We start from the raw sequence: 27,239 nt of genomic DNA, 5'->3' as shown, positions 1-27,239 counted from the left end.
GAAGTTTGTTTCCTCAAAGTCTTCAGGATCAGTAAACTGTAACTTAAACTGGGGTTAGGGTAGTAATTCTTTTTTTTTCTTGTTTCCCTGTGGGCTGCACCAGATTTATCAGCAGCTCACTACTTCATGGAAGATTCAAGATTCATTGCTGTATTTCATGTTTTGAAGTATTTGATTTTTCTGGGACAAACATGTTACTGACCACAGAGATACTGACAGTCCTCTAACTCCTCTCTTTAGTTTCCACACATGCCGTGGAAGAACCCAGCATCCTCAATGAGAAGCAGTTTGACTCGGTCCTGGGGGTTGATGGCCCAGATGCATCCCTGCATTTGAATGTAAGGAACTGTTTCACCTCTGGTCAGTGTATTTATTTACTCCATGTTACTGTCTGCTTCTTATCCAGCTGCAGAGTGATAATTCCCCTGAATGACTTCATGGCAGATAAGGCAGAGGAAGGGACAGATATTCAGTGAGACAGGAAGGAAAACAGAGTGTGGGATTGAGTTGGACACAGCTGAACACAAAGGTCAGCAAAGAGGAGCTGAGAAGTCTATACATTAAGTCACCATCCTTCGTTTAGTTCAGGTCAGATTGAGGGAATTGTGTGAAAGCAGTTGTCTCATTGAAACATATGAAGCATTAAAGCGTCTTGGTTGGAGCTGTGACAGCAGCAGCAAAAGAGATCAGAAGGAAATCTGTGACTGATTCTTAGAAGAGAGGAGGTGGATTTTTATTTAGACTGGTTATGTTGCATAGATGCATTTGTGCCAAAAGCTGATTCAGAGTGCTCAGGTTTTAAAAAAGAAGGTAATTTTGTGCCAAAGGAGGTGCAAACAAAATCACTTTGTATATACATCATTATCAATTATAGAAGGAACTTATAACCAAGGATTTGTGAAAGAAAAAAGACAATTTGCTGATCAATTGTTGGTTGATGCCATCACATTAAAACAAATTACCTTGTGAATATTATTATACTGTGAGACATCATTATATATAATGATGTCTGGTTTGACTGCAAACGTCTTCTTAAATCAAAATTAAAAAATGAATGAAGCGTCACGTTAATTTGGGTGAATGCGTGTGAAACGCAGTCCCTGTCTTTGTGTAGTGGAGCTTGTGATCTACCACATGCTGCCATGGTACAGTCATGAGTGTTTAGCTCCAGGTATGTGGATTTCTGTGAAGTCTCGTAAAGTGGTGGACGTGGTTGAGAGGTTCATCGGAGGTAACTGCTGCTCTGCTCCTTTTGGTCAGCTCTTCTCAATATTTCCAAAAGCAGCCGCAGTTATCGAAAGTGACTGAGAGCCAACGTGGCCAAAAGTCAAATCATCATTGTAGAGAATGTTTTTCTTCCTTTTTAAAGTTTAACCTTGAATAATATTTTAAGTGAAATGGGTCCCGACACTGCAGGTCCACACTATATTTAAGTGTCAGAGGGAAGCGGCCTAATCACCTCTGTGAGCAGGCCTGCGGGATAGATGCTTAAAGAACAAACTCAATTTGTAATTCACTGTACTTACAGTGAATTGTTAATATCTTCACTCAAAATGTTTTGTGTGAAAATGCTATGGCTACTGCAGCTTTTCTATGTAATCATACTTTTAGATGTTGCCCAATAATACGGAGTACACAGTTTCAGAGATTCAACAAGTTGTATGTGTTTCTGTCACTGATTTGATGACAATATGTCATTTTTTATCTCCCATCTCCAAAGAATTGCTTTCAGCTGTCAAGTCTTGCTCGTCTGTTTTTTTAGCAGGTCAGGTAAAATACATTTTTAGCGTTCATAAATGTTTAATTGCTGTGGTTAGTCCGTCTGCTGATGTTAAGGAAGGTGCCATGAAATGTAGGAGTTACTGTAGATGGCAGTTTAAAGCATGACAGAGATACGACGGCTGTTGTGTCCTTTTAAAGATATGATATCTATCTTTTGTGTCGTACTGTGTGTCTCCAACAATTTTCAAACCCAGAGAAATCCCTAATTTTATTCAAGGTAATGGGACGTTTCATTTTGGTTGAATTTGAATTGTGTCATACCTGTTTTATTAGTGGCTTTGCCTTTCTCTGCTATAAGTTCTGGGGAAAACAATGTATGATAAAACCAACTACTGTTAGCATTGATAACTTATAATTGATCTCGATTACTCATTACTGTTTGCTGTGCAGTGTGAATAAAACTTTAATACATTCCCTCATCTCTGCACATGATTTGGCGAAGACGACTCCCATCATCCCACGCTGCTTCATGTTGCACATTAACTAGCTTGTGGAAAAAACAATTCGCTGCTACCTAAAGACGAGACATCACTTCAATCCCACTTATGTTTGGTTTGTGTCGGGCTTTCAAAGTGAGCTGATCATTTTCAAGCCATGTTTGATATAGTTACACTACAGCCTGTTTGAATGTCGTAAAGTTTATCCTCGGACTTAGAGTTAATGTGTGACTAGATAGGAAAATCCACCTTAAGATAGAACTTCTTCCCCAAAATAAATCAATAAACAAAAAGCTCTTTCTCCATCATGACAGGACACGTGACAGCTTGTGTTTAACACTGGGAATTCGTACTATCACAAAAGTCTCATGTGACTTTATGGATGCTCAATGAAATAGAGAAACACTTTCTATTTGGAGAGGCCCCCCACACAGGTATATAATTAAGGTCATGAATCTAGTCTTATCTGTCAGGCTTTTCAAAAATCTGAAATCCCTCATGTCCATGTTGCTGCATCCAAACCAGAATGCACCCTGAATATTCTTTTGACCAGCAAGAAATCAAGAATGTGATGTTTGTTTGGTCATTTTTGAGTTATTGGATTTTTTTCTCAGTGTCAGTAGTGTAATTCCCAGCCTCACCTACAGTGTATACGCACACGTCTTGTGTTATTGGCAGCGCGCCTTCATCCACCGACACCTCCAGCGTCCCTGGTGGCCTTTGTCACAGAAGAAAGAGAATGATCAATATCCCAGTTAAACTAGACTTTCAAAGCTGATCGCAGGGCCTCGTTCTGGGGCCTTCTTCTTTAATGAATTTTCTTTCATTCCACACAAGTTTTTAAACATCAAACAATAAATCGGCCAGGGCACAGTAAAATATTTAGATCTATTGACTGTGTTTGAAAAATGTAGAGGGCAAAAACTCTAGTGGTTTGATGCTGATACATTCTGAACACTTTAATCCACCCGAGTGTTTCCTTTTATCTGCCTGGGTTTCTCTAAAAGAGGGGGAAAGGGCCTCAAGAATGTTCTCAAAGATCCAGCAACTCTTTCTTAAAAGCTCCTTACCTTCAATTGCACTTGTCTAACACAGTGATTCTCAGTGTTCTTGGTACCAAGGCACACATTAAGAAACAAAAAAAAACACACACGGCACACAAAATAATTTATTCTGTGGGAAGATCAGACAAATCCTCGAGTTATCTTTCACCTTAAATGACAGGACCTGTTTTGGGGAAGACAAAAAATCCTGATTGTGTGAAATTGGATTTGACTTAAGTATAAGTTTTTGTTGTTTAATGATTAATTCCCCTTTGACAATAAAATCCTGCATGCAGAAATGTGTTGTGCACCGCAGTGTGACTTTACAAAGGTAGAGAACATCTGTTTTACAGCATTGATAGTTTTATTGTAATAGTGTTGCATTTCGTCATCTTTACCTCCAAACAAAGGAGAGGTGATAAAAATTACATCTGTGGCAAGAACGCACATTTGTTTTTTTTGGTGGGAATAGGTTTTGACAAAATAGATTTATGAAATGTCCCACGAAGAAAGGAGTTATTCAAAAACCTGTCTTTCAATATTGACAGGTTGTTTTTTTCGGGTGGTACGAGCAAGAGATCAAAAAGAGTCTGAAGATATATGATGATGCTGTAGAAACATTTCACCAGTCAGCGAGTTTGAGCTGAACTACAATTCACTCAGCGTTGAGTGTATTTAATGCCACCCCACAAAAACGTATCTGTAGGTGGAGGAAATCTGTTTTGTTATTTCTTGGTCAAAGTCACATCAAGGTGAACATCGGTGCCACGGTTTGACCCCTTTTTGAGCCAATCTTCCCAATGTAGTAATAAATTGTACTGTGTATGTGCGTGTCTTTGCATGGCTGGTGTGTTCGTTCGTGTGTGTGTGTGTGTGTGTGTGTGTGTGTGTGTGTGTGTGTGTGTGTGTGTGTGTGTGTGTGTGTGTGTGTGTGTGTGTGTGTGTGTGTGTGTGTGTGTGTGTGTGTGTGTGTGTGTGTGTGTGTGTGTGTGTTTGGCTGGCGTGACAGCCTGGCCTTGACGTTAAACATCTGTTGGGTGATTCATTCGGCTGCAGATGTGGAATGACACCAAGGCACATCTGCCGAGGCGCGGGCGATCCCTGCAACCTGCCCCTCGCAAGGCCCCAGCTTCACCACCCAGACCACTGCTCTGATGATTGCGTCATTTTCCCTCCTGTCCACCGCGGCTAGTTCACAGAAGTGACATCTTGCCTCTTTCTCCAGTTGCGCATGTGGAGCGCAGCAGATGCATAGCTTTGGGGAGATTTAGAAATGGCAAACACAATGAAGCTCAAGAACCTGGGAAGAAAGCGATCCCAGATAAACCTCACTTTGTCCACGTTTTCTCTCATGGCAGAATTAACTTAGCACTAAAATACCCATTGCTTTCTGCAGTTTTAATGAACTCATAACATTAGAAAATAGTGTAGCAGACTAGTGCTTGATAAAAAAATGGGGTTGAACAAAAAATAAATGTTAATCAATGAAAAGTTCAAAATATTTACTGCTCAAGTCGGAAGATTTGCTGATTTTCTCTGTTATACATCATTGTAAATAATAATGGATGTAGTTGTGTTGTAGGACAAACTGAGCAATTCAATATTTTGTAACAGAAGTTTTTATTTTACTATTTTGTTGACTTAACGAATTATTTGAGTATTAAAAAAAACAGTAAAAAGTTGTATCAGTGTGCTAAAAGATAAGACTTTGTTAGAGTCTGATAAATTCAAACCACCGAACAGAAAAGATTGAGAAATCATTTGAGTTTAAGTGACAGATGCTTCTCTTCACTACTGTGCGGTGCATTGTAATCACTTGAATGAATACAGCTTGACTAATTAAGGTTATGTAGTTGGCTGGCTTTCTCCAAACAAAGCCCCAGTAATGTGGACTGTTGTGGAACAGCCCCCATAGTATATAGCACAGATGAGAGTGGAGCTGATTTGCTGTTCAGTCTGATGTGTCGGTGAGAAAACTGCTGGAGAGATCAATCAGTCCAACACTTGATTGTCAACATCACATTCATGTTTCCACTTAGCCTAAGATATAATTCTGTTGTGGGATAATAAGCTCGTAAATTGATTTACTGTATTGCGTAGCTGCACCTCTCTCAGCCCCGCTGTTACCATGACGAAAACATGGAGGAATATGACTGTAACAAATTAAGCAGAAATAGCTGATGACTAACAAACACAGCCAGTGCAGATGATGATCGCTGAAATGTGCTGTGCTTGAGCATGTTTGGCACAGATAGAGTCCAAGGACGCACAAGGCTTATGATCCTGTCTCCGGGGCGTCCCAAATGTTCCAAACGCACGGCAGTGTAAACTCTGGTTTATTTGCAGAGGTATTGCCCAGCTATTATATGTGCAACTCATCCATCAAACAAAAAGGAACGTTTCAAGAACACTTTTTTTCCTCTTTTGCACGACTGAGCAATTGAGGTTTGTCAGTAAAGGGAGTCTTGATAGACCATAACCACATCTTCAGCTACGTGTGCTTTAAAAGGCCAAGGACACAATGTTTAGTGAGGGCACCCGTGGGACATTTCCTCTCCTCGTTGATGCAGATGTCTGAGGATATTATCCATCATCTGATGTAAAACTAAACGTGATATTTAATTTCCGTGGATGTCATAGAAGTTGTCCGTCCTGAATTCCTGAGTAATTTTAATCATAAGGAACTCATTTGAGTGCACTCTGACTGATTGAACAGCTTTTGAAAAAAATCTCAACCAGTAGGTGGCAGTATGATACTTGAGTCTACAACTTTCCAAATCAAGACTCCTCAATCATCACTAAGAATAAGAGCTCTAAATATTTCAATACACTACTTGAAATAAACAATAAGAATCACCCAGTTATACACAAAGTGATATTTGATATTATAAATCTACATTTTATTATCACTCTCATTATTATTATAACGTACCATTACAGATGAAGCATTTATATTCAAATTGTTTTTTTTATCACACAATAGAATTAAAGCATGAATGTTCTGTACACAGAGCTTTATTATTTTACTAAGCAATGATTTTGACAAAAGTAATCAATTTAAAAACAAAGGAAAAAACACATTTTAAATAAAATAAAATCCAGTAGCGTCACAAAATCAGTCTGAATTTCAGTCTGATGAATAAACTGTGAACAACATTCAGTGATACCAGTCTGCTTTATAAAGTATGATTAGTACTAATAACTGCTTAAAACCACTGCATGTTAAATTACTTTAAAATATTACTGGATGAGCTACAGTTATGATGTGGACAATACTTTTTCTGATTGGACATTTGTCTTTCAATTTTCAAAAGGTTCCACAATTATAAAAAAAATATTTTATAGAAATATTTTGTTTTGTTCTTGTTCTGGTGGAAAGAAAACAGGAAGTTTTCTTGAGCTTTTAAATATTAAAAAGGTCACTAATGTTAAATAATTTTTTCTTCATCAATTTAAATAAGGTCAGCCTCGTGATATTCACCGTCTTTCACTTTTCAACCCCAGTGCAGTATTTACACTTAATGCTTGGAATCTTTTGTAAGTGCTTTGTTCCTTTATTGACAGTATCACTCTTCTAACTGGCAGGGTGAAGGGATCGGGAGCTCTCGTAAATGCATGTGCGACACCATTTCCCCTCCAACTATCGCTCCAATCCCCACTGAAAGCAATTAAAAGGTAGCTGAAATCCACAGGACCTAATGGGTTAATTTCTGGGCTTGTTGCTTCTGCAATCCTAACAGAGTGAATTCTCTTTGTTTGTTTAGCAGCTGAGATAGAGGTGGACTTTTTATTGACTCTCGTCGAGTCGCACGATGATGAAACTTGTGGCTGCGCTGAAAACAACAGGTCTCTTGGTTCACACAGAATGAGAGGACTCTGAATATTTTTGTAGCTTTATTAAGTGAGTTCTCAGAGTGAATTTCCTTGGTTTTTTAAAACAGGGAAGGTGCTTGTACAATCCACAACATTCACCGCCTCTACTCAGAATTAGAGATTTATTTTCTGAGGAGGAAAAAAAAATCAATTAGTGCTAAATTTATTCATGGATTTCTGCGATCAATGCGAGTCCACTCAGAGGGGCTCGGTGGGACCCAGTTCATCCCAGTTAATGTGTTTGAAGGGGAATTACCATTGATGTTGTTTTCCCTTCCTCTCAGGTCAAAGAGCATCTCGGAGCTGTCACGGCCCCCCCCCCGCCACTCGGGAGGAACTTCCCTTCAGTCCTTGCCGTTACCCACAAGGCACCTGGACAGGAGAGAGCATCGCGAGGATGCAGCGGTTGATGTGAGGGAAAGACGATCAGGTTGGTCGGCCGTGCTGAATCTAACATGCCCACTGTCAGCGAGTGTCTCACTAGAGCTAATTGTGAATCCAATCAAGGCTGGGAATACAGCCTATTGACTTACCCCACTAAACACACACAATAAACAAATACAGGGGGGATACATTATGTGTGGATTCACTCAAAAATGACTTTTATGTCTGCAGAATGCTCATATAATCTAAACTCACACTCCTGATTATCCTGATCTGCTAGGTGAGAAACAGCTGCTCCTCACACTCTCCTAATTGGCTGCAACCACTGTAATCTTAATTCACATGACCTATTATGACTTCTTGATTGTTTTCATAATTCTTGCATACTTCATAATGCCGCTGCGAAAGACATGCGGGCTGATCCTCTGAAATGTTCCTTCAAGGATATTCTTTTCTCTCCGTATTGATTTCAAACAGTTCCTGCACACAGGCTATATTTCAGGTCAATTAGACATATTTGGGCATTTGCAAATCATTTTTTTCCCTCTGATCCTGGGGCTCTAAAACTGCACTTTTGGCCCAAACAGCACTGCACAGATTCTCTGTGGAGCTTGACATTTTGATCTGCAACAGAGACTAAATGATAACCGTTTCCTTGTAAATACTGTTGCCTGCGGGGGAGGGTTTAAATAGACCAAGAAGGACTTTTCACTCACTCACTTGTTTATATTCACAACTCATCTAAATGTGAACAGCTAAAGCATTTAGAAGATAGTGTGCGTTGCATGAAGCATTGTGAGGCTGCAGAGTTAGTAGTGCAAGGGGAGACCCGTAATTACAGCAAATTATTGTCCGTAATTTCCTAAATTCCTCTGTTTTTACACTCTCAATTATGCAATTATGACCTTTTCCCAGAAAGATAGCAAATACGTTGTGATTGTTCAGCTCGGACTTTCTTCATCAGACGGTGTTTTCTGTCACTCTCTTTGTGTTGTTTTTCTATAAAGAGAATATCTTTAAAGTTTTCCCTTTTTTTCTCATCATGTATGAAAGAACAAGCTCTCTTTGTTTGAAGTGTTTGGTCTTGGCATCTGTGATCACTCTCATTAAGGCTCTCCCTCTCACTGAAAGCAAAAACACTCCAATTCATTTATTTTTATTTCAAACATATCATTGACTGCTGTCTGATCTTGCATCCACATCTAAGAAAAAGTATTTATTTGAGTCTTAACAACCTCTCCTCTCCAACAATTTTACATGTAAATGGAGGAGGCATCGATTAGCCACGCGTTGATTCCTCCCCCCCAATGTCTGAAAGATATATGAAACAAGTAAATAATTTCTCTTACCAACAAAGTGCGGGGATCGGATGGAAAGTCAGCACTAAAGCTTGACCCCTGCGCATTGTCATGACAACCTAAGGTCTCTGACACTTCACGGCAAGTACATGACAACATCCTCCTACTGCCGTGAACGTGGTGAACCGGCAGCGCCCACACAGGGGAAGATTTACATAAACACTTTTTTAATTGAGCTGCAAATGTTGTCATAAGATGGAGTCATTATTTTAGCACCCCTGAGGGGAAACTGTGCTCTTGCAAAAAGAAAGAGAAAGTCAGCCAGTCACATAATGCTCGATGTGAGGCTGCACAGATAGGATAATATTACATTTTTACAGTGGCGCTCTGAGCCTTTCCCAGATCGCTGATAGTGTTCAGCGCTTAGCGGCTGGCTCCGGGGAAAAATTGCTCCATGTCACATCCTTATCAAAAGAGCGTTTTGTTCCTTCCTGCACATACAGTTCTTATTCCACACGAAGGCCTGTGATCTGTTATACTTGTGTAGATCTTTCTTCAGCACGCCACCCCCCCCCAATGCCCCGCTGAAGATCAATTGTGTTTGTACTGTATGTGAATGTGTATCAAAGAGTCCCCACAGTCAATGCCTCCACTTATAAGGTAATGTACTGACACAGGAGATTCCACGGGGACTGTGCCGAGCGCTCCATGTACAGAGGCTGTGCGGCAGAGGGAAGGGTTGGGAGGAGGGGGTACACAGCAGTCATATAGTGTGGGAGGAGGAAGCTGGATTGATAAAACATGCCACTTACACAATGCTATCTTCAAGTGGAAGTCAAATATATAGCTACGCGCAAAGAAACAAACGCATATGCGCATACGCTGTCAGCGGCTGGTTTCGACATGAAGGGCTCCTGACCTGAGTGTAAGCAGCGCTGATTAATCTCCCATCGAACACCTCTTCTGTTTCACTGAGCCACGAGGGAAAACGCTGTCAATGAGAACTTTCATAACAGCAAAAAAACTCACCCCGTTGTTTTATTAATCCTTCAGACTTATGAAGGTAGCTGTCCGTGCAAAGGGGGAATTATTCCCATACATTTCAATGTGATATTGACCTTATAACTAGCCAAGTTTAAGTCGTAAATCCATAGTTGCTCTTGTCTGAGAAGTGGGTAGCCCGGCGCTCACCAGCTCCTCCTTCCTGCACTCGCTCTTTTACAGCTGAAGTGGGAGGCAGGTCAAATACAAGGCTGGGGTTTTCTCTGGATTTAACCCAGCCAAAGGAGAGAAGTGGGAGGATGCAAGTGATGGTGTATGTGTGAATGTATGGGTATTTTAAAGCAATTGTTGTAGGGCCGACTGTCGATTTCGATGCGTGTATAGCGATTTTCTGTGCGTGTGTGTGTATGAGTGTGTGGATACGTACGTGGTGACAGAAGGTGACCCCTGTGTCAGCGGTTTATTATGTCCGGTTCATTTGCCAGGCCAGACTCCCATTGGCTGTCAGTTTTACTGCCTGACTGTGTCAGCTGGACAGTGTTAAGTCTGATGGAGTGTTTTTGCCTCTGAAGCCATCCTGAGCAGAAAGGCAGCGAGAGCTATATAACAGGCTCAGTGACAGGTTCTCAAAACAGGCGGGCCATGAATATGCAAGCACTTCCACAAACAGCCAGGAAGAAAAAAAACTGCTTGATGTGGCTGAATGTGAAAATAAGCAATTTTGCCATACTCAAGCAGCAGCTCTGACACTTTCAGCATATTTCTCTGAGACTCTCACTGTCTCCTCAATTTCATTTCTGCAGCCGGAGTTGGAGGAGAGAGTTTCTCCCCTGTTTCATCACTAAATATTAAATAATGTTTCACTTAACTGTCACAACATAATGAAAACAGGGAAGGCGTGTGTTCAACGGATAAAAAGAAATCACAATCAGATATTTTTGAGAAGTTTTGATATTTGTGCCTTTTTTAATTATGTGATTTTACACGAGTAACTTGTCTTGAGTGATTGGGATGAGGACCTCCTCTTTGCTTCAAATGTGCATCCACCCTCCCCTGTTAATGCAAATGAAGTGAACATGTGCCTTTGATATTGAAATGATCTCACTGCATTCCTACAAACATTTCAGCAGATGAAAAGTAACTGTGTGTGCACTTTCTTATACTGTTAGTTACCTCAACACAGCCCCAGGTTTCTCTGGGACACAAAATTGATGTTTTGTTAAAAAACAACTGATATTATATCTATAAATTATGTAAAAACAAATTTAGGGCTTAAAAAATTCACTCACATACACAGTACAGTTTTCTTTAAGCACCGGCTAACTACTCATTTAACTCCACCTGGCTACCTAATTATTTACTTCTTATTTAATTGTTTTGATGAGTAATGCAATTCACTATATGTGTATATTTTACAAAGGGCGAGGGCAATGACAAATGCAAATGTAAATATCTGACTCAATCATGTGTCATTTCAGCTGCAGGCCATGTGCAATAACACTGTGGGACTTTCAACCCTTTTCTTTTCTGTGCAATAAACACTTTCGGGGCATCATCGGTGCAATAAAACTCTTTTGTATATTATCCAGATATATCAGTACACTGTCGGTATATAGTATTTATTCTGTACAGTTTGCCACTTCCCCAAAATAAAACACTGTAATATCTGTTTATAACAGTGCAGTATAACACTTATGTACTTACACTTTGTATGTATCGGTACATTATCAGTACAATTATTTATTTGTATAGTATATCCGCATCTTTAAATGCCTTTGGTCCTGGAATCCCCTTATTTTTATTTCAATTTGTGTAGCGGATTGTGTCCTGTTAATTGTGTTTGGCATCGAGGAGGAGGACTGCGCTACAATTTTCTTGTGCTAGTGTATGAAGTACGACTGTGCAATGACAATAAAGTCTTTTGAATTTGAATTTAACAACCACAACCCTCATCTATAAAAACAATGCAAGCACGATGATTCGAGAAATGTGCCCATCTGTCAGTGTGTGCACGTGTGCATGCTCCGCTGAGAGGCGAGTAGAGAGCAGCGAGTCATCCTCAGTGTTTGACAAATATATATAAGCAAAATAACTGATGACAAAACCCATTAAGAATTGCATTGATTGCATAGGAACATCCTCATTAGACGTGCTACTTCTGAAAACACCGGTGGCAGCAGCTCCATGATTGCACAGTAAGCATTAAAAAGTCCACTGCATATTTCATATATGCCAATGAGGTGTGTCATTCATTTAATGAATGAAAGATTTAATGAATTATCTTTATTCACATAGTTGTTTTTAGCAGAGCCATCAAATAGCATCAAGGTTAAAGGGCGATATGAGGAAAATCTTGCTTTATCTGTAATATTACAGTTTAAAATCTCATCATCAAAATGCTTTTGTATTTTTTGCCGATGATCAATAATACAAATCAATGTCAGAAGCTTCAAATCATTTTATGAAAACACAATATGATGTCATAGAACTTCCTGCAGTAATATATGTTATACATAATATATTTGTATTTGTATGTAGTATAAGGGTATTTCCATCAACATTTTATCCATGATTTAAACTGTAGGTGTAGAGCATATCACAGGCCTGCTAATTTTGGCTTTTACGGCCACAATTTTTTTTTGCGTGTGCGTGCCTGGATTGTGTGTGTCTCTACCCTGCTGCCTCCTTTTTCCCGCTTGTTGGTTTTTTCCATATTCTTATTGTAATCCCTGCATTATAATAAGATTTTACAGCTGGAATAAACACAGCATTGCAAGTGACTAATGTGAGACAGTTGTGATATAATGAGAGTTTTGGTACGAAGTCCAAAACAAGGCTGCAACAAATTATTATTGTCATTACAGATTTAGCTGTTTTATATGTATCTGTTTATTTTATTCTTTGGTTTCATTACAATTTCCCTTCAGTGTTCTGCTTTGTCTAACCGTCAGTCTGACACTTGTTTTTCAATGTAAGTTAAGAAAAAGCTGCAAACTCAAATTATTTAAATTTGCATTAAAAAACTGAAGTCGCTGATTCATTTTCTAAAATTCACTAGTTTATTATTTGAGTATTTGTTGCAGCTCTAAAACAATATTTTTGATCTTTTATTTTTAACTCTCTTATCTTAACACAAGCAGATTTACAAGCTTTGATTCCAGCTTTCAGTTCTTGACAGTTTTTAATCATCTGTGCTACACATGCACAAAAGGGGTTACTCAATCTAGGGGATTTTACTAAAGTTGCTGGGATTTATAAAAGCATGAAATCCATGATATTGTTTTGGTGCACATGTGCTTAAACCAGACAAATGCAGCGATTATACTACATGTAATAGTAGCCTTTGTGTGGGTCCCCGGAGCCGGAGCCTTGCATGTTTTTTCACGCTTAGTGTCATTTCAGGACAGTGTGTTTGTTCGACCCTTGGGGTTGCTCTGTGAGGTGATAATAGAACAGTATGTGTATGTGTGTGACCGGATAGAGTGTGTTGGTGCTGCAAGGACCATATAAAATACACACAGGTCCAGTGGAGAGCTCAGCAGACCCAGCAGTGCTAACCTCATGGCCTGGCTCTCCTGAAGAAACAACACACGACTTGCTAATAACCTGCTATTGTCAAGATAAGCAATAGTGGACTTATTGGCTTGTCCGTCCTTCAAATGTCCACTTCTTTTTCAGTTGCCTTATCTTGCACATAGCAGACAAATTATGTGCAAACTGCTTGGTAGAATTTTTTTTTTTTGCTTAGTAGATGGTAAATTTGGGCTAACTCTGGAAGTCTGACGTTGTGTCTGATTGAAAGGGTTCAGGACAGGATCAGATTGGCCCACGGTTACAGTTTGTCTGGTTTCGCCACCGTTCTGTGCGAGGGGAAAGGGTGGTGATGCTTTTAACTGTTCTGCTTTCCTGTTTAGAGGAAGGGGCTGTACATTCCAGGACACACACACACACACACACACACACACAGGCAATTAAGAAAACATTCTTGCACAAATACTTTCATGCGCACCACCTAAACAAACTTTACACTTAGTGTACGTTTTATGTCAGATACACACGATTGTGCACTCACACATCTAAATGCATGCGCGTGCCTTCCTGCTCTGACACACTCCCTCAGTGAATGACTCTATCTTCCTCCCCTACTTTGTCTCTCTCGCACTCCCTTTACTGGAAGGCCACTCTGATAGGCCCCCTCGTAAGGAGAGACACACCATCCCAGTTGATTCCAGGGGGAGTCCTTCAGAGGCAGCACTTCCAGTGGCTTCAGTGCATTAAAGCTTTTACCTTTTGCTTCTAAAGGCACCGGGACAAAAACAGTCCGAGCTCTTTCTCTCCACCAGGGAGAGAGAGAATGCATTGTCTTGTGAGGACACTGATTACTTAGGAATCAGTCATCAATTATTCAAACGATGGCATACTGTATTGCCTGCACCTTTAGTGACAAGACGGCCTTTCAAGGCTGGGAAATGCAGAGACACACCCTGCCTGCTCCACAAGAATCAATACAGGCCCGGGTAGTTTGCTTCCTTGCTTTCGTTTCGGTCTGTCTCCCTCTTCATACCAATGTGAATTTGGGGCCCTGGCATTACACTTTTGGGAAACCTTGAAGTGCCAGCTGCTGAAGAGGCCACACGGGTAAGGCAGGCCACCATGGAAGCCCGCAGGGCTTGGAAACGTGCCCTTGGCTTGTCCCTCGGTTAGCACCACCGCCTTTTTGTCAAATTCTGCGCATTGCCGTTGGTCTCTCGGCTGCCTCTTGTCCTAACTCAGCTGATTAGCTGTAAGTGAGCCTGATGAATGTCCACCGTTCATCCACAACACCTGGTTCTCAGGAGAGCGGAGGTTGAAGCTGCCTCAAGGATGGAGACGGATGAAAAAAGGGGACTTTCTCTTATTGCAGTCCAAAGATGGGACCACCCAGGATTTGCATACTTGAGGTTTTTACTTTGCTTTTCTTCCTTGCCTCCACTCAACGGTGTTGCCGAGTTTTCCCTGGACCAGACTTCTGGCACACCTCATGCTCCTACTCCTTAGTCACTGTCACTGAAACACAAAGAGCCCAACACACAGCCTTGTGTCCTGTCCCAGACTGTCTGACCTCCCCTCTCTGGAAGCCTTCATGCCTTGCAGTGTTTGCTGATAGATCTTTCTCTGCTTTGGAGCCAGAGCCCTTATTTAGAACAACCAAAGATCACGAACAAAGGTCAAGCATCCCTGGCTAAGAAGCCAATTAACGAAATACAGTGCAGTTCACACCTGATCAGATTAAATGGATGTTTTTACTTTTTTTTTTTGTTTCCATGTGTTTTTAAAGCTTTTGTGACTGGGTCAAGGTCGATTTTGGTGTGACTGCTGTTTGTTTGCGAGCCTCTTGGCCTCCACGAATATGCCTGTGTTGCAGCTTGCGACATGAAAGAAAATGTGAAGGGGAGAGGAAAATAATCATAAGCGTGAGGAAAAAGTATGGGAAGAGGCAGAGGGAGGGCGAGAGAGATGAGGCTGTGGGAGGAGGTGGGGGCTGTGTCGCTGGAGGAGTTGGATAACAATGGCTAGAGTCCAAGGTTGGCTAATAGTATCTGACACACTGCAATTTTGAGGCTTATATCAACATTGTTTTTACAGCTGTAATTAAGCCACCTAATCAGAAGCACATTGGTCGGGACAGTCTGGGGTTGTGAGGGGGCAGACACACAGTGAGCTGTGTTCAGCCCTGCGGCAAGGCAGCGGCAGCACTGCATCGGGCTTGAGCTTGGTGGAGGCCAGCCAAGGGAACTGTGGGTGGGAGAGCATCTTGAGTGTGACACACACATACACACAGATGTACACAAGGGCCGTGCATTGAATGTGTATGGATATGGGGAGGGAGCAGTTTTTTTTCTGCTTGTATATGCCTAGAACGTTGTGTGTGTTTTGTAAATTGTCGTACTATATCTGTCTATAATTGTGTTTTTGGCTCTGGGTGTGTTGCAATAATCTCCTGGTGGCGTGCATACCTGTGTTTATCAAGTGCTGCGTTATGCCCAAATCTTACTAATGCGCGCATGTGTGCTCGAGTGCATTTCCATGTTCTGTGGACGTTTTATGGCGTGTGCCCGTGTGCAAGAAAGAACAGCGAGCAAATGTGCATATGAAAGGGAGAGGGAACATGTGCATGTGTGCGGTCGCCTCAGCCACACAGAGGTTCACCCCACCCTTGTCAGGGCCTGGTGCCGAGTCACCCAAGTCTTAAATGGCAACACACACACACACACACACACACGCATACAGAGCAGGACGCGGAGCTCAGCTGGGGCCAAAGTCAACAGATGAGCTGGTCTGAACTGGCTCGCTGTGTGTTCTGATTGTAAATTGCGCTGGTGATGATTAGAGAACTCCAGCACAGGATGTCGACTCTTAAAACTGTCCAGAGAAAATAATTTTCTACTATGTTCAGGAAACTTTTTTTTCTTTCTCTCTTTTACACTGCTCCCCACTCCTACCTCCCCCCTCCCCCTTCCCTCTTTAATTTAAACATCATGGGGCTGTATGTGAGTAGGTGGAAGGAGTTGGTGTGTAAATTGGTTTAAAGCCTCCAGGGTACAAAAAAAAAAAGGCAGACAATGGAGGCTGTTTGGAGTTTCCTCTTAGCTCAGATACATAGACGTGTTTTAATGCACATACATACCAATGCATATTCCTGTAATGACACAATTACATATATTTATATTTACAAGTATTTCTGTGAACATGTGCATGCATTTCTCATGATCTGTGTATTCAAAGAACAAGATGTTAATTTGTGATATTTCACTGTATATATGTGTGTGTGTGTGTGTGTGTGTGTGTGTGTGTGTGTGTGTACATTAACATAATTACTTAGCTTTTTATTTCAGTGTGGCTGTCACAAAGTGGGAAGGAAGATCAATGAGGGTTTGTGTAACAGAGCCAGAGGTTGATGGGGATGAATGATTATTGTTCTGCTCTTTACCTCCTACTCACTGTGTCATGATGTCATCATTGGGAGACACATAATACTATATGCCAGCCCGGCTTGTTGTTGTTTCCTACAGCCACACAAAAAAACCACAGTTTTCTGACTCATCACTAACTGACATGGATTCTACAAGAGAGGCAAATCTAGACGGATGGATGCATCGATCATTAAAACCAATAGCTTTGTTTTTGATATGCAAAACTATTTCGGCTTCAACACCTAAAATGACAAGCCACTAAAGTCAGTACATCTGAGTGGACGGCAGAGTTTGCTGAACGTCCTGCAGTCTGTAGCCAGCTGGCAGACTTTGTCCCACATTCTTGCACCCCTGCTGCGTCACCCAGCTTGGTGACTGTGAATGTGTTAGCAGCTACTGAGTCCTCTCAACACGTCCTTCAACTTAATTTGGATTTATGTTCCTCTTTAGGACTTTGCCATTCTCTCCTTCTACAGATGACATTTTTGCTTCTAAGAGTCATATAGTATACTGTACAGCCTGCACGATTATTTTTTTCAACTGGAAAGCTCCGAGAAAATAAAACGATTGATACAAAGGAGGTAAAGATAGAGGGAGAGAGAGAGAGAGAGGAAGACAAGTTTGTGTGACTTGTCTGGAACAGTGTGTGGATGCTTGCCTGGAGTTTGGCAGTAGTTTCTCTCCCTCCCCTTGTACTCTTCCCCCCCGTCTCTCCCACCTCCACAGAAATGTCCAGCTTGATTTAATCAAGGACGCAGAAGGGAAATCAAACTGGGCGTGGGACCAAAAGCCTCCATATGGGGACAGGCCCGGTTCTGCGACCTAATCGACCCTCGGGGGCAAGCAACAAACAGTCAGCGAGTTTGTGAAACAGAGTGTGTTTATATTTGTGCAATCATGTCTCTGTATGTGTGTGAGTGTGACTTGAGGAGGGGGAATGAGGCTGGAGGGGAGCAGGGAGGATTTAATGTGTCCCTCAGGTGGCAGCAACAGCACAGTCACACACAGACTTGTGTTTGACATGAAGGTGGGGAGAGTATTTCCTATCCCGCCATCCCCTCCTCCTCCTCCTCCTCCTCTTCCTGCTGTGCGGTTCAGACGTTAGAGCCGACATTAAATTCCTGTCGACAAACTCTGGGTGGGGAATCGTCCAGGTTTGCCGTCGCTGTGCCCCCAGGCCGTGCAGGAGAGTTGCAGTCTTTCCAAAAACACGCTACACCTCTGTCTTCCTTTTGTTCCTCCAATTTTTCTTTCTCCCTCTCTTCCCCCTCGCTCCGCTCCCTCGTGTTTCATGACTGTTTACGCCAAGTGACGGTTCCTCCTCAGCTTGCTGGCTTGTGGTTCACCGAAACAAATAAATAAAATCCATGAGGACGCACACATTCATTCACAAGCACATAACAAGATGAGAGATGGAGAGAAAATGTAAGCTGTGGGAAGAGAAAGTAAATTCAAAACAAATCATGGCGTGGCTACGGAATACAACTGGCAAATGGAGGAGACAACTAACTAAACAATGGCCATGGGATTCTCTGGCTCTCTCATCTGTGTTCAACAATAATCAGAAATACTCCAGTTGAAACCCGCCTGCAAATACCTCTGACGTATGACTCATTCTGCTGAGTCTCACAGTAGTAAAGATGACAAGAGATTCTTAATTTAACTTGGTAACAGGAAAGTTTAGAAGGACCAACACCTTGTCTTACTGAGAGCATGTTATTAAAGTCTCAGCATAACCCACTGAGGCTGGCTCCAACAAGGGCACACCAGTGTGCAGCGTGCATTCAAACTGCAGTCATGGGTCCTGTGGGACGTTGTGTGTCTCAGTGTGTGTTTGTGTGTGTCTATGTGTGTGAATTCAGTGTTCAGGAGAGGGACTTGGATGTGGAAAGACCCAGATTTATACGTTTTGCTCTTGGAATATCCCAGAGATATGTTGGAGGCAGTGGGGGGATTTTATAAAAGTCTTCTCCGGTTTCTCTGGTTCAGCATTTTGTCGTATTGAGGACATTACGTGGTGACAACAGGCATTAAAATACTGCCCCCTCCTCCTTTTTTCCCATTCACACCCGTCTGTCTCCCTTCCTCTCTCCGTCTCTAGTGTAGCGCTTTCCCAGACTGCTATTTCGTCCTTGAAAACAGAGTTACAGCCAAGCCACAGTTGAGCTGTGTGGATGCTCGTATTTTTCTTAAATGTAAAATGAAATTATTAACTCAGCTGTACTAAAAGGACTTTTATGCTATGGATGACCTGAACACTGTGAGTTATGGGAAACACAGGGTCAAAAAACACACAGGCCACTGTATGTAAAGTCTGAGATTGTTTGTAGCCACGGCCTGCTCCTTCAAATAACAAGTCCTTCCCTCATAGATATATTGCTGCTTCTACTATAATAGCGAGGGCTTCATTTCAAAGGCTTTTTCCTTGAAGCTAAATACTTGTTTTATTCTAATGGTACTCTTGAGAGCTGAACGCTTATCCTGATATGAATTGAAAATTCACTAAAAGAAGCAGCCGTGGCATGGAATTTGAAGCATAAAACATAAAACACAGCATAATACTTGAGAATGCGGATGCAGAAATATTTACACTAAGTTCAACGTTTATTATTGATATACAATATGTATTAGCAATGTTCACTCATAATGCATGTTTGAGGTTGTAGGAGAAAGATTCAGTCAAAATTCTAATGCACAGCCTGTCAGAAGTGTATTTTATTTATTATGTGGCTACTGTATGTGGCATTGCACATGTGTGTGCATGTGTTCCATATGTGTTGTGGATGCGTGTGTTTTCGTTTGAAGACTGTTCTGACTTTCATCCAGATTAAATCTCAATTCATGACTCGGGTTGCTGTTTCCACAGCACCATAAAGAAATCATTTAGGTCGGAGGAAATGATTAAGTGTTATTAATATTGTGCCAGTGCTCTCGTTGTGGATATGGATGTTAAAAGGAACTGGAAGACCAAAATGGTCTGTTTGGGTGGTTGACTAGATGTGAAACCGCATGAGTGTCCTTGGGACTTGTGAGTGTGTGCGTGTGTGTCTGAGCAAGTGTGTGTGTGCATAAGTATGTGTGTGTCTCCACCAGCTCTGGCAGGAACTTGGGAAACCACTGGGAGCTCCTCCAATAGTACCTAGTGTGGACTCATTTGTTGACTCAGTGATGGTTAGAGGGGCAAGTGTTGCCATCTTAACACCAGCACAACTGACTGGGATACACTCACTCACACACACACACACACACACATACACAAACTGTGAAAACATCAAGTTGTGAAGTGGTACTTTTAAGAGGCTTCATTGCTTTACAGCTAGAGTTCAGTCTGCCTCCTCCTCATGGTAATCCACAGCAGTTTCATGCAATTTGAATGACAAATACACTGGCAGCCAAAGGGCAGAAAGGGGTGCGTTTGATTGAAGAGAGAAGAGAGACTGGGACCAGCGCTCCACCGCAGCTCAGGTGCGCTGCGGATGAAACCACATGCCGATTCTCCAGTTGCACTCCTGGACTCTGAGCCTTGAGAAAGGACTTTTTTCCCCGTTACCTAAAATGATCTTGGGTGCAAAAGAGGCTCTAGATTCAAACATAGCTGGCCATGTTATTTTTAATTTATTGGACAAAGCCTCAGCTGTGGAAGTCATCAGAGAGATTCTGGTGGTTCAGGCGTACTCTAATGCAGCTCTGGACCGTGTATTAATAGTTAAAATTCAACAGCACAATCAGATCACCAAACCAAACAACACGTAGGTCTCAGTAACAGTCAGGTTCTTGAATCTCAGACTTTACTCTCTCCATCTGTTCAGTCCACAGTGAGCAGGATGCCTAGAGGCGCAGCATTGAAGATGTAAAGGTTCAGGAGTGTTAAGTATTACAACATCCAAACAAAATGAAGTGGTGTTATTGCATGGAATAGTTATATTCATTGACATTTCAGTAATTTCCATCTGGGTATTGCAGGCGGTACAAATTTATGCATGTGTAATGGTTACTAATGTTAATTTTCCCCTCTCATATTTAATTTTTTACTTATCATGCAGTAATTCACACCACTGGGGAGCTTATTGTTTAATAGGAAGTGCAGATATAATTTCACTGCACTGTGTTAAAACACAGGGAGCTGCATCTGGTGAATGGTCAATATCCTCGATCGATGCTGTTCAAATTTGGGAAGCCATAGGGCCTGACAGCTGCGAATTGTATTATTTTGGGCAGAGTGAAGAATGGATGAATTGGGTTGTGCTGTGGGAATTTAAGCCCAATATTTATTTGCTGTATATACACAATTTGGAGTTTGGAGTATGAGGCATTTGTTTTGGGTCAAATCACTACAAGTGCAAAAAAGCTTGAGTTCCTAATTTTTGAAACAACTCCACATATAAATTGAAGCTATTCAATACCAGCTACATAAGTTTTTTCTTTTATCGCTGCAGTTTCTAGAAGTACCACTGTGCATGTTTGATAATGCACTGTGATTAAATAATAATGAGGTACTCCATATTTCCTCATTCTTCGGGAAGAAGTGTATCTCCTTAAGAAGCGAAATTAGGCTGACTCGTTCCAATTTGCCCTAAATTGGAAAAGAAGACAATTATGTTGGTATGTGGCTGTCAGTCAACCCACTGTTTCAAGGTGTTTTAAGAGGTGAAATCAAGCAGGCGAACTAGGGGAGAGGTAGTGTAGTGAGATGGAGAGGCCAGGCAGCCAGGGGGCTACACTAGAGTAGCCGAGAGCTGGGGAGGGAAACACCATTGTACTGTTCGTTTGGAGACATTCTGTCAAAGCCGGCCCAGGCTGACACCTCGGATCACAGTTTGATAGACGGAAGAGTAGCTCTCGCTGACTAGGTCCTATTAAGGTGGATGTTTTCAAAGTTTGGGCCTGGCACTAGGGAAAAAATAGGAAGGACACAGAGGGGAAGTGGAGCCTGAGCGGAGCTGACATGCTTCAAGACCCTCCTCCCCAAACGGGCAGTCGGGGGTCAAATCGCTTTCTTTCCTTCGCCCAGTCTGGCTTAGTGTCCAACTTACTGAATGCCTAACAGAGAGAGAGGGTGGGAGAGCCACACAATGCTCCGCAAACACACACTTTCACAGTCACATTTGGAAAAACACCCGCAGATATAATGCACATACACGCGCCAGACTACAAAGCATGCATGGACGCATGTTAACACACGCTCTCAAGCGTTCATGCAAGCATAGAGCCCCACAAATGTGAATATCTGCATATGTAGTTTTGTATTCCAAAAGTGAGAGGACTGAGTCATGTCCAGTAGGATTAGTGTATGTTGGTTTCCATGCAAGACCGTTTGTACCCCACTGCATCCCCCTCTCCTGGATCAATGCTCTCCTGCTGTCACAGTGCAGTGAACAGGGGGAGGCAGCCAAGAGAGGCCTGCTAGACCCACAGAGTCACAAAAGCATTGAGAGCAAGTCGAGGGGGGGTTGGATGATGGGGGCAACACTTGAATGTGTGTCTATGCGCACGGCCAGTCGACAGAGAAGGCCGAAAGCAGACACACTGCACCTTGACCACCTATTATGAAGCTCTTTGCCGCGATGTCAAGTGAAAGCAAGTTAATTGGGTGAAGCTGTAGAGCATGTTAGGGCGGCGGTTGAGGGCTTGCCGGCTTGACAGTTGAGTGTCAGTGGGACCCAGTCAAGTGTGGCTGAGAGACAGAGCCCTGTCACCGGGCCTAAAGCAGGGCCGCTGGGGCTGTTAGGGAGAGAGACCAACCCCTCCCCACACACACACACACACACACACACACACACACACACACACACACACACACACACACACACACACACTTGCATTGACACCCAATTATATTCACTCATCCCCTCTGGTGTACGCCCACACTGTCACAAATGAAGATTATTTCAGATTAAATAAAATAATTATCTTTTCTTAGGTTAAAGGAATAAACCTAATTTTGTTCTATCAAGTTGAAGTGATAATAAAGTATTATTTGTAATAATCAGTTGTTGACCTGTGACAGAGATTTTCTTATTCTTTGCTTTTAAGAAAACATTTGTTTGTGCAGTATTTTTCAAGATATTTTTTATAATTATATGAAAAGATATTAATATCTCCAATAAAAATATTTTGTTCTCTCAGAAAAAAATCAGTAAACCATTTGGAATGTTTTTCTCTAGATATTATCAGGTGATCGCTGTCAATCAAAACTTAGAACTAGGACTTGAATTTCTACTTTATTTGCCAAACTGACCAGTTTATTTCTTATAGTGGTTTTCCTCTCACTGCCAAACTGTAATTAGACAATTCCAGTGTCCGTGACTGTTTTGAACATTATCTGCATTTTCAGGGGTCTGAATTCCTCGTCTCTGTGAACGTACTCACTAATTTAATGGAAGTGCGTGGGCGACCTGACAAGTTATCGACAAACCAAAGCAGAACTTAATAAAAGAGGGCCCAAATATTCACTGTTAAGCGATTTCCCCCGGGGGGGTTATGGAGCAGCTTTGCAGATAGTGTCGGAAGGTTGCAGGATGCCCATTTATCTTCCTAAAGCTCACATTCAATCTCCATCACACTGTCAGATGGAAATGAGACCCCCTCTTTTGTACCATTGACACCCCAGAAGTGCTACTCAGTGCCCCTCTCTCAGTATGACAAAAAGACCCTAATTAGAGAGGATTGAATGATAGATGAGGAAGATTGCTGTGGCCCCCGGATCATTGTGTTTTACACCATTTATGGCTGTAATATTTGTGCTGAGAAGTGTGGGAATCAAGCATGGCAGCAGATCCCCTGCTATGGGTGTCTCAACACACTCAACGATCCATAATGTAGGCCTTATGAAACTGATGGGCCAGAACACAGTCTCTATTCTGAAAGGCACAAAGCATTTGACAAGGTTGTTAGGACTTTGTCCGGGCACAGTCACAGATTAAGCTAATTCTGTGGATTTGTGTTTGTATTGCACACTGCAGAAGCACAGACACTTAGAGCTCTACCCCTGAGTTTAAATTCACCTGCTCCATGTCAAGGTGTTTTACAGAATTTACAATTTATTTAGCCAAAAAGTAAAAAAAAAGAAGGGAATTTAATGTATTTTTTTAAATAAAAATGTAGGCAGTTGACTTTAGTACAAGGATATAATTGATCAAATCCAACCCTGCAGCTAGACACAAACCCTTTGACACTGAATGAATCACTTGCCCCGGGCAGCTCTGAAATAATTATGTTAATTTGATGATCCTTCTAACAGTACAATATTTATGAAGCAACCAATCTCACGGAACCACAGTGCTCAATTTTAAAGGTTTAGAGTCATCCTAAAAATATGCTTTGAAACAAAATAGTTGGATAAGCTTCATTGGAGAGGTCCTCTAATTGGTCTTTAGCACTCACTGAGCGTTTCATATAAACTGTGCAGTTACCGGCTGACCCTCACACCTCTCACCCAGAGCCCACATCAGCTTGATGCAATCAGATACACTTTTAAAATCTAATTCCTCAAACATTTCTACCGTTGTCCAAATGTTCACCCCCTGTCTGATTCAACTTCAGGACTCCCTACTCTTCTCCTAACAGCTTTGTAAACTGCTTAAAGGACCATTACTTCTCCTTACTTCCTCTGTCATAATGGGTTAAATGTACTATAAGCAGTCAAGTCAGGCAATTAAGTTAAAAGGCTGTAAGCTGTGAATCATGAACTGTACCTCAGTGATAAAATACTTTTTCATTGCTATCTCCTGTGTTCTCATATAGTCCAGATATGAATAGAAACAAACTATATAAGCAACACTAAATTCACCTCAGAATGCAGAATATATATTTATACTGTGCATGGCAGCACAAAACTACAGTATTCACATTAGACCATGGTCATAATTTTAATCAGATTAGTCAGTGACATTACATGATAAAAAGCTAATTATTAGTCATAATTTACATATAAAACAATATATTTTGTCTTGTTAATCTAACCTCGGCCTTTTCACTCTGTTATTAATATATATTGGATCACTTGTCTTTAAGTAAGTAAACTAATTATGGCATAAAACTCTAAATTTACTAAAGCAAAAACCCACACTAAGACGATACACAGAACCAAATGGCTTCGTAATGAACGTGTAAGGGTTAAAAAATACTCTTTAACTGAGGTATTATGTTTAGGCCACCATAATGTTATATTAACAATGTTGAATTGCCTTTTTTCAACCTCACTAATGAGGTTGTACCATGTTATTTCATCCTAGTGCTCACCTCTTAATTCAGTCTATTTATACTGTACTAACATGACAGTCCATTATCATAAATTGGTAGTGTGTATTTCCTCAATTGCATCACAATTTAAACATTTCAATGACTGTAATTATACAGAAGCAGTCACGTCACTTGGGGCCACTTTGTTCTTATTTTTCCAATCTTTTGTAATTAAGAAAAAAAAGAGATAAGTTTTGGGGGTAATTTTTAAAAGTTCCTAACAAAGAAAAAAGGGATGAGAAAATCAATAAGCCATTTTAGTCTCTATCTATCAAAGCGGATTCCTTCTTGTCTGTTTTAAAGTGGGGATGTGGCACTTTAATAGGATAGCGCGAGGCTGTTTGAAATGTATGCCAATGATTCCTGTCATTTCATGGCAGCCCGGCCATGGTTCACTGAGCGCCCACTTCTCCCCTGTCAGCTCGACTGGAGACAAGCATTTAGTTGCAAACTTTGAGCAGGTTGCGCAAACCAGAAATGATGTGACTGCTACTTCCAATCCCCATCCTTCTCTTTCATGCTGCAATGCCACTGGCGGTCAAAGAAAGGGGAGAGGAGTGTGCTTCTCCTCATTTAACTGGAGAACATGCTGATTTAGTAAAAACCTTTAAGGGGAACAGACAAGGAGGGGTGGGGGGGAGTCGAGATGACAAGAGAAGAGAGGATGGGGAGGAGAGAGTGCAAGTGGCGGCAGTAAAAGGAGGTTGGAACTCAGCACTGGGGAAGTCAAAGGTTATCAGTTGACCTTTTTGCCATGTGCCAAGATATAGTCAGAGAATAGCTACATTTGTTTATACTGTTGTCAGTGTAATAATTAACCCAAACACTGGATTTATGTTTGTTTATGTTTGTTTACTCTTGGAGGACTCTGGCTTTCATTTTTCTTTCATGGCCAGCGTTATGTTTCAGGTATTGGCATAATGTCCCAGCCACATAAATATATGTTTTTTAATCCGGGCCAGTAAGCCAGTAACAAGTAGTCCTGCTGGCTAGCTGACAGTTTGTGTGCGTCAAGGCCACGGCCCTGTATTTTCTGCCTTGTAGCACACCAAAGTAAAATCGCTTGTCAGGCCGAGGTGTCTGTGAGCTGACAAGATGCCCCAGTGACATTTCAGCTCGAAAGAGCAAGTGTCTTGCAACCGAGTGGTCAAATATCAGAGAATAGGTCAAGCAGGGCGGAGCTGAGTGCTATCCGGAAGGCCAGTCTCTACCAAACGCCAAACGCCCCCTTGACTTTGACAAGTGGGACTGCTGGGGGGTCAGTGAGGGCAGCAAAGGGGCGTCCGTGCGACGGAACAAAGTGATGTTCTGTTGGGCATGGCCAGACAGTGTGCACCTTATTGGCTTCAAAAGGGAAAAGACATTGACATTGATTAATCTTCTTAACCCTCTTGAACATGAAGAGAGTGGTGGGGAGCTTAGAGTGGAGGGGGTTTGGCAGCCCCATAAGATGGGCCACTCCAGTGGTTTGTACGGAGCATGGCCCCCTGAAATGTACTCTGACATTCATTAGAATATCTTTGACACCTATCATGGGGGAGCCAGCAAGGCTCGAGGAGAGGAGCGCTGTCTCCAGTGATTTCAAGTCACCCCCCAAAATCGTTCACATTGCGTCATGTGAGTGAAATCACTCCCAGCTAAACAATGGTATTTAATCAAGAGAGGACATTACGACGTGCTGGCTTCACATTAGCAGGTTGGTGTGTTATGGTGCGTTAAACTGGGGCTATGTTAATTATGACACTAACACACAAGAAGTCAGATTAGTTGTAAACAGATCATTTTCATTCGTATTCTTTGGGACAGTCCCCAATTTATCTTTTGTCCCCAATGAACACTGATGAGTTTTGAGTGAAAAAAGGAACCACAGTGCGTGCCTTTGCTTATACAGCAATTTGTCATTTCAAATGGCTTGCTGCTGTTATTACTACATAAAAGCCTCTACTCTTAATTCAGGCCTTTTGTGTTTTTGTGTTTTTCTGCTGTTTTCTTCTGGTTTTGTTGAATTTTAATGGAAATTGAAAGAGAGAAAGAGCGAGAGAGATAGAGAAAGAGAGAGAGCATGTGTCAAAGTCTTGACAGCCATCAAGGCAATACGGTGGTGCTGACATAAATATTTAACACTGAGGGGCAACCTACAGCATGTCATGTCACGGCCGTGATTAGGGTGAACGGTGACCCCCTCTCATATAACATGGTTTCATGTTGGGAGAGCGGTGGTGGGGG

The 27,239-nt window shown here is 41.7% G+C and overlaps 1 long non-coding RNA gene across 5 annotated transcripts in view; it reads left to right on the top strand.

The window, feature by feature from the left end:
* LOC138411165 (uncharacterized) overlaps nucleotides 1–27,239 on the top strand; it is a 136,473-nt gene that overhangs the window by 7,072 nt on the left and 102,162 nt on the right. For all 5 annotated transcript variants that reach the window (XR_011243814.1, XR_011243812.1, XR_011243813.1 and 2 more), the window contains exons 2-3: nucleotides 241–338; nucleotides 7,420–7,565. This is a non-coding gene — a long non-coding RNA (uncharacterized lncRNA). The remainder of the gene's footprint in view (nucleotides 1–240; nucleotides 339–7,419; nucleotides 7,566–27,239) is intronic.

The sequence above is a fragment of the Paralichthys olivaceus genome, chromosome 8 (genome assembly GCF_024713975.1).
Source record: "Paralichthys olivaceus isolate ysfri-2021 chromosome 8, ASM2471397v2, whole genome shotgun sequence".
NCBI classification, from domain to species: Eukaryota; Metazoa; Chordata; class Actinopteri; order Pleuronectiformes; family Paralichthyidae; genus Paralichthys; species Paralichthys olivaceus.
This window is presented reverse-complemented; position numbering and strand designations above follow the sequence as displayed.